Genomic DNA, 15,817 nt, shown 5'->3' with positions numbered 1-15,817 from the left:
CCTCGCAATTGTTTCTGTGCTGGAGTCCATTGTTGCACCTGGTGTCAACCCATCTCCCTGAGGGCCTTCCTCTATTTTGCTGCCCCTCTTCTTTACCAGCCATGATGTCCTCTCCAGGAACTGGTCTCTCCTGATACTATGTCCAAAGTATGTAAGACAAACTCTTGCCAGCCTTTCCTCTAAGGAGCACACTGGCCTTATTTCTTCCAGTACAGCTCACTTTGTCCTTTTAGCATCCACGGTACTTTCAGTAGTCTTCTCCAGCACCACAATTCAAATGCATCTATTTTTCTACAGTCTTCCTTATTCAGTATCCAACTTTCACTTTCATTTGAGGCAATTAAAATTAGGCTTCTGGCAGGTGCACCTTAGTCCTTTAAGGAACATCCTTGCTTTTCAACACTCTAAAGAGGTTTACTGCAGCAAAGTTAATTAATTCAATGCATCTTTTGATCTCTTGACTGCTGCTTCCATGACCATTGATTGTGAATCCAAGCCAGACAAAATCCTTGCCAACTTCAACCTCTCCTCCACTTATCAAGATGTTACCTATTGGTATAGTTGTGAGGATTTGGATCTTTATTACGCTGAGTTTTAATCCACACTGAAGGCTGTAATATTTTATCTTCATCAGCAAGTGTGCCAAGTGCTCCTCACCATGCAAGATTGTGTCATCTGCATATCTCAAATTCTTAATAAGCCTTCCTCCAATCGTGATGCCACATTCTTCTTCATATAATCCAGTTTTCCTGATCATTTCTCAATTCCTTGAGCCAGTTTTCCATCAATGTCTTCAGTGTAGCTTGGATCTACTCCTTCAGTACTGTGAGCTCTTGATCATGTTTCTACTTCTTGAAATGGTTGTGTGTCAACCAGTTCCTTTTGTACAGTGACTCGATTCCGTTCATCTTCTTTTGATGATTTCTGCCTCCTCATTAATCTGCCATAGATTCCTTCAATATTAAGACTCAAAGCTTTAGCTTGAGTAATGCTGAGCATGTTTGCTTCTTTTGTCTTTTCTAATCCATATCCTTGCACATTTCATTGTAATACTCCACTCTGTCTTTTCCAGCTACCCTTTGAAAGCGTCTGTTCAGTTCTTTTGTTCATCATTTCTCCTACCGCTTTAGCTTCGTTTGTTCTAATTCAAGTTTCAGAGATTCTTCTGACATCTGCTCTGGTCTTTCTTTCTTTTTAACGACCTTTCACGTTCTGCATGTGTGATGTCCTTGATGCCATCTCACAAGTTGTGTGGTCTTCCGTCATTAGTATCCAATGTGTTGAATCCATTCTTGAAATAGTCTTTGATTTAGATAGGATGGATTCAAGACTGTAATTTGGCTTCCCTGGACTTGTTTTGATTTTAAGTTCAGTGTAAACTTCCATGAATTGTCCATCTGGAAGTTCAAACCTAAATTTAGAGACTATTTCAGGAATAAGTTTGATGTAGTTGGCCCCTGATTTTATTCAGACCTTGTCTCTTTCCACAGATGTAGTCTACTTGAGTCTTGTTTATTCCATCTGGCAGGACCCGCATGCATAGCTGTCATTTATGTTGTTGAAAAAAAGGTAATTGCAGTGAATCAGTGATTGATCTTGTAAAGTTTTATCATGTGATCTCTGGTATAATTTCTATCATCAAGACCTTAATTTTAAATCAGACTTGGTGGTGTAGTGGTTATGTGTTGGGGTGCAGTCCACAAGGTTAGCAGTTCAAAACCACTAGCTGTCCCAAACAGCGGCTTTAGACCTTTCTCCTCTTGTAGAAAGAGCTACAGTCTCAGAAACCCACAAGGAGAGCTCTACCCTACCCTCAGGGTCACTATGAGTTGGCATTGACTAGATGGAAGTGAGTTTTGAGTTATCCTTCATCTCTGTTTGCCACTTTTACATTCCAATAATCAATAATTACCAACACATCTTGATTGCAACTTGGATTAATTTCAGATTTATTAAACCCTTCAGCTAAACTTCCAGGTTTCCTGGAGCCCAAACCCCAGCGATTCCTAAATGCCTGCACAGTAAGTTAAAAATTACATAGTTCTTTTACAAATGGAAGCGCACATAAATTCACCATTTTTTTGCGCATATGTATAAATTACCTCTCTATTTCCTTGTAATTCTGAAAGCCTCTAGATAGTTGAAGAACCTAAGAATCTTCTTGGATCCTTGCTCAGGGCTTCTCAACAAAGTTATTTTCTTTCTTTCTTAAAAAAATGGTATATCTAGAGATTGGATTTCTGTGCACATTATGCGTAGGGACACTTTTTGGTTAATTTACAGCTCAGTGAAACCAACTGACAGACAAGTAGTCTAGTGAGGCTGATAGTGTTGTTATTGTTGGTAGGTGCCATTGAATGGGCTCCTACCCATAGTGGCCCTATTCAAAACAGAATCAAATGCTGCATGGTCCTGGACTGTCCTCATAATTGATCCTATACCTGAGCGCATTGAGACGACTACTGTGACAATCCTTCTCCTTGAGGACCTTGCTCTTTTTTGCCATCCATCCACTTCACTCAACACGATGTCCTTCTCTAGAGCCTGGTCTCTCCTGACAATATGTCCATAATATGTAACATGAAGTCATGCTATCGTTGCTTCTAACGAGCACTCTGGCCTTATTTCTAAGACAGGCCCGGTTTTCCTTTTTTTGGCCATAGTGCTTTCAATATTCTTTTCCAGCACCACAATTCAAGTTCATCTATTCTTCTTAGTCCTTCCTTAGTCAATGTCCAACTCTCACATGCATAAGATGCACTGGAGGGTACCATGGCTTGGGTCAGGCACCTTAGTCCTTAAAGAACATCTTTGCTCTTCAGTACTCTAATGAGGTTTTGTGCAGCCGATTGAACTACTGTAAAACATCGCTTTTATCTCTTGCTGCTGCTTCCACGAGCATTTATTGTTGGTCCAAGTAAGACAAAATCCTCGACAATTTCAACCTTTACTCCATTTATCAAGATGTTACCTCCTGGTGCAGCTGTGAGGATTTGGCTCTTCTTTACACTGAGTTGTAATCCATACTGAAGGCTACCATCCTTGATCTTCATCAGCAAGTACTTCAGTTCCTCCCCACTTTCAGCAAGTAAACGTGTGTCATCTGCTTATCCAGGTTCTTAATAAGCCTTCCCCCAATTCTGATGCCACACGCTTCTTCATATAGTTCAGCTCTCCTGATATTTGCTCGGTATGTAGATTGAACCAGTATGGTGAGAGGAGGCAACCCTGCTGCACAACTGTCCTGATTTTTAAACCGTGCAACATCCCCTTGACCTGTTTGCACACTGCCGCTTGATCCACGTACAAGTTCCACATGAGCACAATGGAGTGTTTTAGAATTCCCATTCTTCTCAAGGTTTTCTGCAGCTTAGTATGATCCACGGAGTCTAATGCCTTTTCATAGTCAATGAAATGCAAGTAAGTATCTTTCTGCCATTCTCTGCTTTGAGCCAAGATGACCTGACATCAGCAAAGTGATCAGTATAGAATAATAGTGTACTGAAAACTAAGAGGGATATCCATGCATTACATTGAGTAATGTTATGTACATGCAACATGCTTAGTAAGTGTGAAATAGTATTTGGGGCAATGCAAAGGTTGGACAGATGAAGTTATTCTATGTTTGACACTGTTCTTTTAAAAACAAATATCACAAGTAGGTGGTCAGCTAGATAAAAATCTAGTGTCAACTGACATGCTTTATTTGATCCAAAATATTTGGACCAGGCACTTTTATTTGATCTCAGCAATAAAATAAAAGGTCATCCAGACCAGCTTTGATTTTCCATTTAAAACCTTTGGGGAGTAACCATGAGCTGTGACAGTGCTAGACTGGAGCTGAGCAGCTATGAATGAACCCACATGCCACAGCCCTTGCACTTGGCATGGCCGCCTCTGAGCGCGTGTCGCTATTGATGCTGCTGGTCTGGCCCCTATGGGCTTCGTGGTTTACAACCTCTGTCTCAGAGCACTGTGTCTAGTTTGGACCTGGGATGTAAAGCAGTTGGAATAGGCCATCAAGAAGCAAAGACTAAAGGGATAGATACTTTTAAATTGAATGGCCTGTTTTAAGGAACACTTTTTATTGTTATCAGATAGAAGTAAATGTGATCACTGGTCTTTGGCTGTGTGCCTTGCTTCCTGGCTGGAGCAGCCCTGGAAATAGCTCAGGCTACGAGTGTGCTCACAAAGCCCTGGTTCCTGCTTCTGCTCCCCCTGTCAGCTCTGCAGGCCAAGGAGTCCCTGCACATGGCAGGGAGAGAAGGAGGGCTGGCTGCCCCTGTGCACCACGTGAGCCTCCTCACGGAAGATGCCCTGGCTTTTCCAGGGCTGCCCGAGGAGCTGGGTAACATGAGCTGCACCTGTGGGACAGTTAGCAAGCCAACAGGAGCGACAAAGGCACCAGCAAGTGACATCGTTCCTGGTGGCCATTCTGGATATGTTCCAAGTCAAAGCTTCTTAAGCCATGGGCTGCAACCCCATCTGGGGTCACCTAACTGAATGTGGGGTTGTGAACAATTTGATGACAGTAAAAGGTTTCTGAATATGCCACGACCAAAAATTAATTCAAAATCAAATGAATGTGAGGGGTTGCTGGCAGTGCGTGGCAGCCAGCGTTGCAAATTTCTCGGGTGAGAAGCGGTTACGAGTGAGGAAAGTGTAAGAAGCCCTGTCGAAGTGACCGAGTCATCAGGGAACAACTTGCACCATTTGGGATATGTTTATGGGGCCCTGGTGGTGCAGCTACGCTGAAGGAGAATGATGTGCTGTTTGCTTTTGTAAATATGGTTGTCTGGAAAGCCCTGTGGGGAAGTGCTAGTCTATTCTCTAGGGTCTCTATGAGCCGATCAATTTTTTTAAAACAGTTTTATTGGCAAATAATTCAAATATCACACAATTCAATAATTTACTCACATCAAGAAGAGTTGTACAATCATCACTACAGTCAGTACTAGAACATTTTCTTCATTAAAATCATTTTATTTGGGGCTTGTACAACTCTTATCATAATCCATACATCCATTGTTGAAAGCACATTTGTACATTCGTTGCCCTCATCATTCTCAAAACATTTGCTCTCCATGTAAGCCCCTGGCATCAGCTCCTAATTTTTCCTCCTCCCTCCCCGCTCCCCACTCCCTCATGAACCCTTGATAATTTATTATTTTCTCATATCTTACATTGTCCAACGTCGCCCTTCACCCACTTTTCTGTTGTCCATCCCCCAGGAAGGAGGTTATATGTAGATCCTTGTAATTGGTTCCCCCTTTCCACCCCACCTTCGCTCCACCCTCCTGGTATTGTCACTCTCACCACTGATCCTGAGGGGTTTATCTTTCCTGGATTCCCTGTGTTTCCAGTTCCTATCTGTACCAGTGTACATGCTCTGGACTGGCCATATTTTTAAGGTAGAACTGGGATCATGATAGTGGGCCGGGGGGGGGGGCATTTTCTTCATTTGGCACTCACCATTATTAGCTTCCCATTTCCACCCAACCTTCCCTGCCACAGCCTCCAACTGATGGCAATGGGTCTGCCTTTCTAGACGCACTTGTGCTTTCCCCAGAATGCTCCTCCAGTCAAGTGTGAAGAAACAAACTTTTGTCGCACTCTGTTTTCCTAGGGACACTGACCAAACGCATATCTTCACTGACAAGTGGTAAAATCCCGAAAAACAGAGAACACAATAAAATAAGAGCACCCACACCCGCACTCCTACCGCACAGGGCTCACCACTGAGATGACAGGGGAGTGTTTGCTGATGGGGCTGCTGCTCCCTCGCTCTCCTGTCTCCTCTCCTCCTTCCTCACCGGAGCCTTTCTTCTTGACAGGGGCAGGATTGGGCGAACTGCAACTGAGAAGTCACTTGGGAAGATATGACTGAAAGATGACTTAATACTCAGTCTGGCTGAAAAGATGGAACTTTTGCAATGAAGATGTGAAGTAAGAGGAAAACAAATTAAAAGGCACCAGCACAGGAGAGGTTAGGTACACAAAGAGCTTCAAGATTGCCTGGAGGGGTCTGCCCTGGGGGCGCCCCACTGGCCTGCGGAAAGCTTGGGCGGAGGACAGAAAGAAGAAAGACCACGCAAAAGGCCCCTTTCTAGCAAAAGAGACATTAGCTAGCAAATGCAAAGCATCTGGACATCCCCTCACAGAGGGATCCCAGAGAAGACATGAGCCAGTACAGACCGATGAAATACACAACTTTCTTCTAGCTCTTTAATGCTTCCTTCCCCCCACTATCATGACCTTAATTCTACTTTACAAATCAGATTAGACCAGAGAATGCACACTGCTACAGATAAGAGCCTGCAACACAGGGAATCCAGGACAGATAAACCCCTCAGGGCCAACAAGGAGAGCAGAGATACCAGGAGGATTAGGGGAGGGTGGGGGGAGAAAGGGGAAATTGATCTGAAGGATTATTTAGAACCTCCTCCCAGGGGGATGAATAACAGAAAAGTAGATGAGGGGCTATGGAGGACGATGTAAGATATGAAAATAATAATCTATAACTTACCAAGGGTTCATGAGGGAGTGTGGGTCAGGTAGAGAGAGGGAAGAAATTGGGGGGCGGGTGCTGATATCAGGGGCTCAAGTGGGAAGAGAATGCTTTGAAAATGATGATGGCGGCATATATGCAAATGTGTTTGACACGCTGGATGAATGTATGGATTGCAATAAGAGATCTAAGAGCCCCCAATAAAAGTATTAAAAAAAAAGAAGAAGAGGAAGAAATGAAAGGGGAGAGAATGCAAATTGAATTTACTGGGTTTACGAAACTCCTATATGATTAATTGTACTTTCCATTTTCATAAGAAGTGGTTTGGTAGTGGAAGAAAAGGAATTGTAAATACATATGAATAATATGTAAATGCATTTGTAATAATACACCTGTGAGTGTCAAATGATGCCCCTGGTCTGAGGGCGTAAGTGCTCTATAAGGGGTAAGTGACAATAGCAAAACAATTCACTGCTAGGCTAAACACTAACTTGTTGGTATGGTTTGTTAATTATTTCTGGAGGTGACTTAGGATGAATGGCAATAAAAGTTTGGGGGAATGAGTTTTTGATTGACCCCAAAATGATTTTGCTGCAAAATTCAAATGTGGTGAGCATAATGTGGAGTTTATCCTCCTCTAGAGAACTCTATAGGTTTTCATATCCCATTTACATCAATAGCAAGATAATTTATCTTGATTACAGGGAGTACTGAAGGAAGTAATTGTCATGTGCTGCTTATTATAGTGCTTCTGAATAAATTAAAAACTCCAAAGATACAGAGGTTTGAAAGCCAGCCATAGGGCATGCACAGTTGCATGTGTTTCGATGATCAATAGTAAATGATCCATGGACTAGAAATGCTTTCTTAGAGTGACCGTAATAGTTTTTATTCCTTTTTTTTCCAGCTCATTTACAATCAGCTTTTAAAAACAAGTCTGAACCTGGGTGCCTCTTTCCCCGAAAGAGGCTCTGGATCCCGACGCTGGGCCCAAGGTACCAGGAATCCCTTTGGGAATGAGTCCAGTCTCACAGGTGACCCCATGGTAGCCTCTACATCCAGCTCTCAGGTGCAAACACACACACCTTGCATAGGGTTTGTTTTATAATTGGAATTAATTGCCAGCATTCAAAAACCAGGAGCTATCACATGAATGAACAGACCTCTCGGGTCTCTTTAAAAATCAGAAAGCTGGTCACATTGGGTCTTCACTGCCATGTATAGGTAGGAGGGGATAAGAAGCGGAAATGGAGGCCAGGCACCCTCTCTTTCAGTTTGGAGGGCGGGGTCTCTACCTTAGGCGAGGCGCCATGCACACACCCTCTTCCCCTGTTCGGTTCCACAGCTTGCTCTCTTTCAGCAGGCATTCTCCTTGGGTCCCAACACTTCTTGCTGGGTTTCTGGGCCTCCTCTTAACCAGCCATTTTCCCACGTGGTTTTTCGAACTCCTCCAAAGTGGTCATTTTCAGTTGTGAACCCGCCCCACACACCATGAAGCATGACACACTTGCTAGAGATAGCATGTGCTATCTGTATGTAGCACCTTCAGATTGTAGTGTATTACCTGAAACTTCCCTTTCCCTCCTAAAAGTTACTTAGATTTACAAAAATGCTTCTGCCCCATGAATTCGTTCAGCATTGAGAAGCAGGAACAGGAGGGACCCATCCGAGAAACCTACACCATGACCATCTCTCCTAAATGGGGTGGGCTCCACAGGCATATTGGTCCCCTCCCTTCTGTCTCATCTCTTCTATCTTCCAGGACCTGAAGCAGTTCAACTTGGGACCATTACTCTATCCTCCATCATCTTTAGTTCCTTGCACTTCCACCTGTCACTATGTTCAGAGAAAATGAAGGCCTCTCTTCATGACCCAGTCATCTGAGAAAGGGCGAGGTTGTCACAAACTTCATCACTGTCATCAGAATCCTCATCCTCATCTAGCCATTGTCTCCCAACCTGCGGCCCTTCCTAAATTCGCTGATGTACTTTTTGACAGACTATCCACTGAGCAACTTGGTAACATCATCAGCTCCATTCAACAGGTAGAAAACTTGGAGGGCTTGGGTTCGGATGTCTGCTTTCTGAAGCACTGCCTCTTCTTTTGTGTCCCTCCAGTTGAGAAGAAGGCTAGAATAAGATGTGGGTAGGTAGTGTGCAGTTACTAAAAGCAGGGACATCCGCAGGGACTCTAGTCCTCTGACTCAACCCTCCCAAGAGATCAAGCGCAGCCCTCTGGAGGGTCAGGAGGCCTGCTGCACATGAGACGATGCATTTTCTAAGTTTATAGACATGGTATTTACCTTCTTGAGACTCCATTTCCTGATCTGTTTGGGTGGGCAAAGCTTTCGGTGGTGTGTTTTCATTGATGCCCGAATCAGAAGGAAGACTGAAAGAATGTGCGGTAGAGACCAAGGTGTCTAATACTTCCACCATATGAACAAGCAACTGGATCACTCTCTAGTTCTCTGTTCCAACTTTCTCTGCATGGTCTAGTGGAAAGGAGTAGCCTGAAGTCCCATTCCATGAATCTTCATATGGCTTGAGGGTTCAGGCAGGGCCATAGGCCTAGATGCAAAACTGTTCCAAGCAGCAACCTCTGTGCCCATTTCCTTCAGTCACTTTGGGGGAACTTTACCGCACTCAGTCCAGGAGCAGTAGTAAGAGGTGGTACCGAGAAAGCTCCTGCTGTGTAGGCTTACAGTTGATGCATCTGCTGTGTTGGGCACCTCTGGCTCCCCTTTGGATCCAAGCATCACTCCCACAAACCTTTCTAGAGGCTTTGACCTGTGTCATATGATAATCCCTTTTCTTGAACAACACCTCTTCAATGAACCTTAAGAGAGACATTGTCTGGGGCTTGTAAAGGCTCTGCAGTCCCCTGGTGACCCTGCTCAATTGCCCCTTATTCCTCCACCAATCCAGGATTCTCATTCAGGCTCTTTTGTTTTGGCTCCCTTCCAAATCTCATTTTCTTTAGCAGAGCACATTGTCTCACCGCCTTTGTCTGGCCATGAATCGTATCTGACAGCGGGTCACATTCATGCTTTCACTTTTGTGTCCAAGATCTGGGAGCCAATTCAATTTCTTCATGTCTTTCTTTGGCATCACACTACAGAAAGGATATGGGTGTGGTTATGGTCATTGTGCTAATTTCAAAGTAGTAGTGGGTGTAAATGATAGAGCACTACATTGGCAACAACTGTAATGCGACTCAAAAACACCTGTGGTTTCTATTGATGGCAAAGTCACAGAGACAACTACATTTCAGTTAGAGGTTAGAGAACATCGTGACCATTTTCTTCAGCATAGTGAAATGTGGTCTTTGTTATTCCCACCAAACATCTTCCTGATGGGTCTCAGTCAGGGTAGAGACCGAGGGACCATGTGTGGGGAGATGCTGAGAGGATTCAGCTATGAGAGACTGCTGATTGTGACTGCCATCTTGTTGGGTATAAAATGAATCATCTCAGAATAAGAAGGGGTTGGGAGAGGATCTTATTAACCTCTGTCAATTGAAAACAGCCAGAAATGAGTCCTTTGGACCTTGAGATCCCTGCATATTGAAACTCCTTGATCCAGGAGGGGCAGTCAACGAGTGACAGAGGAGTGATACAGCAGGATCAAGAGTCAAAGAATGAGACATGGCAGTAGACTTCCCAGCCCATGGAGGAAATCAAGCTGAGTGCCATTGGTTTCCTAGTGGAATGAGATTTCTCCAAGCATATAATTAGAGGAGCTAGGTTTGCTGATTCACAGAGCTAGAGCTGAGTGTCTTTGAACTGAGGCTTACAGGGGAGTGGTATGCCCTTTTGCATCTATTGTCATCCCTAAATAACTTTGTCACATTGGATGAGCAGGGTAGAGGCCAAGGGACCATGTAGCTGAGAGACCAAAGACCAGAGAGAGGCCTGCCTGCAGGCAGTCCCTGCTAAATAATTGTATCCTGAGCATTTGTAGCCTGTTAAAAACTCCCATAATCTTGAATGTTGTCTGTGAGCTCTGTGTGGCCATGACAGGGAATGACTAGCACAGAGGTAGAGAATGCTGTGGGAGGGATGTCTGGTATTCGAAATGACAAGGACAGTTGGAGGGTAGAGGCATGTCAGACCCCATCCTCCTAGAAGCCGGCTTATAGCAGGTGATGCGGATGGTGGTGATTCTCCTTCCCCTCTGTGAAGCCAACAGAGAAGGATGAAACTTTCTACTTCCATAAAGATGTACAGTCTCAGAAACGAACAGGGCCAGTTCTACTCTGTCCCACAGCATTGCCTTCAGTCGGAATTGACAGGATGGCAGTGAGTTGTGAAGCCAGAGGAGCCCTGTTGGTGTAGTGGGTTATATTTTGGGCTGCTAACCACAAGGTCAGCAGTTCAAACCCACCGGCTAGTCCAAGGGAAAATGATGAGGTTTTTTTACTCCTATGAAGATTTATAACCTTGAAGTACAGAGATCTGAATGAAGGTCGAACATGATAGTGGGACAGGAGAAAAGTAAAAGGAAATACAGGAAAGAGTTAACAGGCAAAAGGCATTTATAGAGGTATAAGCATAGGCAGGTACATGTGTAAATTTATTAATATATAATGATAGGGATATAGGTCTATGTACATATATTTATAGGTTAAGTATTAGGGTCGCAGACGGACACCAAGCCTCTACTCAAGTCCTCCCTCAATGCAAGAACACTTTGTCCTAATCACCTGGCATTCTGTGATGCTCACCTTTCCAACATGATTGATGAAGACAAAATGGGGGTATAAGCTAATGTGGTGAAGAAAGTTATGGTGCCTGGCTATTATAAGATATTGCATTGGGGTCTTAAAGGCTTGAAGTTAAACAAGCAGCCATCTATCAGGGAATCAACAAAGCCACATGGAAGAAGCACATCAGCCTGTTTGATCACAAGGTGTTGATGGGATTAGGTATCAGGCATCAGAAGACCCCAAATAAACAACCATTTCTATGTGAATGAGGGGAGTTGGAATGGAGATCCAAAGCCCATCTGTAGACAATTGGACATCCCCTCACAGAAGGTCACAGGGTGCAGCATAGCACCAACAAAATATACAACATTCCTGTAATTCTTTAATGCTTCCTCCCCCCACTATTATGACCCAGTTCTACCTTACAAATCTGGCTAGACCAGAGCATGTACACTGGTACAGACAAGAGCTCTGGACACACAGAATCCAGGACAGATAAACCCCTCAGGACCAAAAATAAAAGTAGCGATACCATGAGTGTAGGGGGAAGGTGGGAGAGAAGGGAAGAAAGGAGGAATCGATTACAGTGATGGATATACAACCACTGTCCCCTGTCCTGCCCAGCAGGGTGAACAACAGAAACATGGGAGAAGGGAGAGAGTGGATGGAATAAAATATGAAGATGAAAATAATTGATAAGTTATCAAGGATTCAAGAGGGTGGGAGGGGTGGGGGTGGGGAGAGGGAGTAGTCAAAAAAGGAGCTGATACCAAGGGCTCAAGTAGAAAGAAAATATTTGGAAGTGATGATGGCAACATGTACAAATGTGCTTGATACAATTGATGTATGGATTGTTATAAGAGCTGTAAGAACCCTCAAATAAAATGATTTATTAAAATTAAAAATAAAAGATTTACAGCCTCGGAAATAGGGAGAAGTTCTACAGGGTTGCTATGGTTGGAATCAACTTGATGACAATGAGTTGAGACTTGAGTTGTGAAGCCAGAGAACTGACACATCACTTCTTAAAATTTCCCATGGAAGGTTACAGACTCAATGGCTTCTTTCCATGAAAGCCATTCTCGGCGGGGTCTTTGAATTCCAGCTTACCCTCCTCAGTCAGGCTCTACCACCTTCCCATTCCATCCCTTGCCACCCTTCCTCATGGCCTCTGCCCCAGCAGAGTCCTTCTGGCACTGCCTCCTTGAACATGTCAAACCCTTTGCTATGCCAAAGTCTTTATACCTCTTTCCCTACTGCGTAGAATGTTCATCCCACTCTTCACATCTCGGTTCAAATGCCACTTCTTCATAGTGACCTTTTCTGATATTTCAGGCTAGATCAGATCTTTCCTGTTATTCTTGCTGTGAAATATAATTCCTTGATTTGATAATACTTAGCACAATTTTTAATTAGTCATCAAACAAAAAACACAATCACACATCTACCCACACTGACTTTCAACATAATGGGGATAGGTCCACATCTGGTTTGTTCTTCACTGTAAACCCAGAGCATGGCAGTGTTTGTCACCCGGGAGGAGACCAGTAAATCAATGATTGTAAATGAATGACTCACAGGCTGACAGATCGTCTAATTCATCTTTGTTTGCCAGTGCTTAGTGCCATGCTTGGTAGATAGTGCTCATCTAATGAGAACCGAATGAATTCAAGGCTACCTGATGGGGTAGAAGTTTTTCAGAAGACAGTGATGGAGCTATCAGGGCCTAGCCTAGCCCTGGAACATCTCCCAGAGTCCAACTGCTTAATTCCCTTAATGTTTCTTTTTCTTTTAAAACTCTGTCTCCTTTTCTATCTGTTGAAGGTGCCTGATTTAGGGGGAAGATTTGAGTATCTGTTAGTTGTAAAAAAACATTCTTGGAGCCATCTTGGCGACAGAGACATCTCTACAGTGGGTTTGGTGTCTTGAAGAACTGCAGCTGGGCTGCCATGCAGGGCCCTTTGGACAATGCACAAGCATCACCGAACACTTCCTTATAGTTTTTTATTCTCCAGTCATCGTGCCATTGGCACATCTTTGCTGTGTCGTTGAGCAAGAATCACTTACTGCTCTCTGGGTGGGGCAAAGAGCCCTGAACTGTTCACTACACGGTCAGTAATGTGCACCCACCAGATGCTTTGTGGGAGAAAAATGAGGCTGTCTGTTCATGGAAAGATGTAAAGTCTTGGAAATCCCAAAGGGGCAGTTCTACTCAGACCTACAGAGTCACTATGAGTTAGAATGGACTCCATGGCGATGCATTTGTTAGTGTGTCTTACAGTTGCTGCAAACAGCACTCGGCTGGTAATAGAAAGTGTGATTTGAGTCCATCCAGAGACTCCTGGGAAGAAAAGGCTGGTGATCTACTTTTCAAAGAAGCTGCCAAAGCAAACCTTGTGGAGCACAGGTCTACTTCGACATGCAATGGAGCCACCGGGACTTGAGGTTGACTTGGTAGCTTTTGGCTTGGACAATGAGACTGGGAGGCAAGGTGTTAGCGAGTTTCATTTAGAACCTAGGAGACTGTCAGGGTAAAGAGGTAGATGAAAGATCTAATTCACCTCCTCCACGATAACATCTTTCTGCCCGGGACAGGAGTTTGTCCTCCTGCTTGCTAGTGGCATGAACATGATTGAGTTCTGACTTTTCCCTGCCAAGAAAAAAATCATGGTAGTGAAATTAAGACAGGAATCTAATATTCATGAAGTGCTGATTACCCACAAATAGGATAGTGTCTTAAAGTATATGGTGTCAGATTTGCAAAGGGTTGTGATAAATATGTATGTTTATGTGCCCAAACAGTATAAAGTCTAGTTGCTGAATAATTCCACACGAAGATCAGAAATAGAGCCTGCCACAGCCCATTCGTCATCAGGCATGGAGCTTGGGTGAGTTGTGATTATCCAACATAATTACACATGGCATGCAACATTCATGAAACCCAGCAGACATCCTTGCCAACTAGGGACAGGGAAGGGCTTTGCTTTGAGGCATGGCAAATCCCCCAATTATTATTTCACTTTTTGTAGTTCAAGTTTGGGCCACTTTTCATAGGTGCTAATTAAGGTGTTCAGAGTACCTTCTGAGGACTGATTGGGAGTACTGCTGGAACGAAAAGTTTTCACCAAAATGGCAAATGAATTAAGTATTGTTCAATAAAACATTGCAACCTGGGAGTCGGTCAACACTCACACTTAGCTAGCTTTGAGCGTCTCATCTTCCTTAGGTCTTTTGCACCAAGCAAATACTCACATCTTGAACAAATCTTCTAGACTCAAATATTTTCCCCTAGTGAAACCAAAGGTATTCTACCCGTCTTTTCCATTAACTAAAATGAAATCTTCTATGACTGATGGGGAATTTAATCCACAAACATTGGATGAATTTCCTCTTCAGACACCTGTGTGTGATGTTTTTTAAAGCAGCCATCTCATCTGTTCTCAAACACTTTCCTTTGTGTGCTTTTGGCCAAGGGCAAGGAGATTCGTAGTTCCATTCTGAGCCTCACAAACCAATCCGGAAACTGGTGATGTTTAGATTCTTTCACTATGCTGAAAGGGAACTTGTTAAATTTGCAGAAATTGAAGGTGAAAACACCTCTCTGTCCCCCAAGCCCTGCTACCTACAGTCCAGCAGGGAACTGAAGTGGCTGGGGCATTCCAATTTAATCCCTTCTCACAGGCTCCAAAATCTCTCTCCCTTCTATCCTCCCAGGGCTGCCAGATGGAATTCTTTCTTTTTAAAAAAGCTTTTTTTTTTTTTTTTTAAGAAAGCTTTTGCTGTGTCATTTTTCCGTGCTTAAAATAAAATCCTTCCAAGAGTCTGCATTCTAAAAGTTAGAATAAACCCTTTCTTTATGTTCCTCTGGGAAATCCCAGTGCTTTCCTCTACAGAAATAGGCCCAGGACCTTGAACTTTCATGGTTCTGCTAAAATCTCCTCACTGACAGAAGTGGAGGGCCACTACCTCTGTCCAGCCCTAGAGGGTCCGCCCCATGGATGGAGCCCTGCTATGGAATTCATCCCTTATTTATTGCAGTACCTTCCATTCAAAGGCCACCAGAGACAACCACCACGGATACTGGGTTGTTGTCGGCTGCCTTCAGGTTGTGGGGCTCTGGTGACCTTGGGTACAACAAAGAAATGCTGCTCAGTCTGTTATCATGTCCAGGTCATTGCTGTAGTTCTTTTGCTAATTCCCCTCACAGGGGGTCCCCCCTTTCGACACTGCCTCTGCTTTATCAGATGTGATATCTGATCCATGCAGCAATGGATCCATCTTAAAGGGTACTGGCTGTGCTCTGTGGGGGGTCCTCCTACAGCTCTCCCTCCAGGTTCCAGCATATGCTTCCTCTTCTTGTCTCTGTATTCTCTTACTGCCGTCCTACCGTCTGTTCTTACTTATGCTGGCTTATATCGGGTCCTCACAGGAGCGGATGACCTTACCTTTCTCCTGAGGAGTGGCTGGTGGGTTTGATCCAGCTACTAATGCTTATGTCCCTTCAATTCTCCTTGAGAACCTCATCTGCTTCCTGTCTGATTGCTGGTTGTACCAGAATGGATGGAAGTGACCAGGGTTTCAGGGAGGAGAAGCCCCTGGATTGAG

The sequence above is a fragment of the Tenrec ecaudatus genome, chromosome 18 (assembly GCF_050624435.1).
Source record: "Tenrec ecaudatus isolate mTenEca1 chromosome 18, mTenEca1.hap1, whole genome shotgun sequence".
Taxonomy (NCBI): domain Eukaryota; kingdom Metazoa; phylum Chordata; class Mammalia; order Afrosoricida; family Tenrecidae; genus Tenrec; species Tenrec ecaudatus.
Note: the sequence above shows the minus strand (reverse complement) of the source record.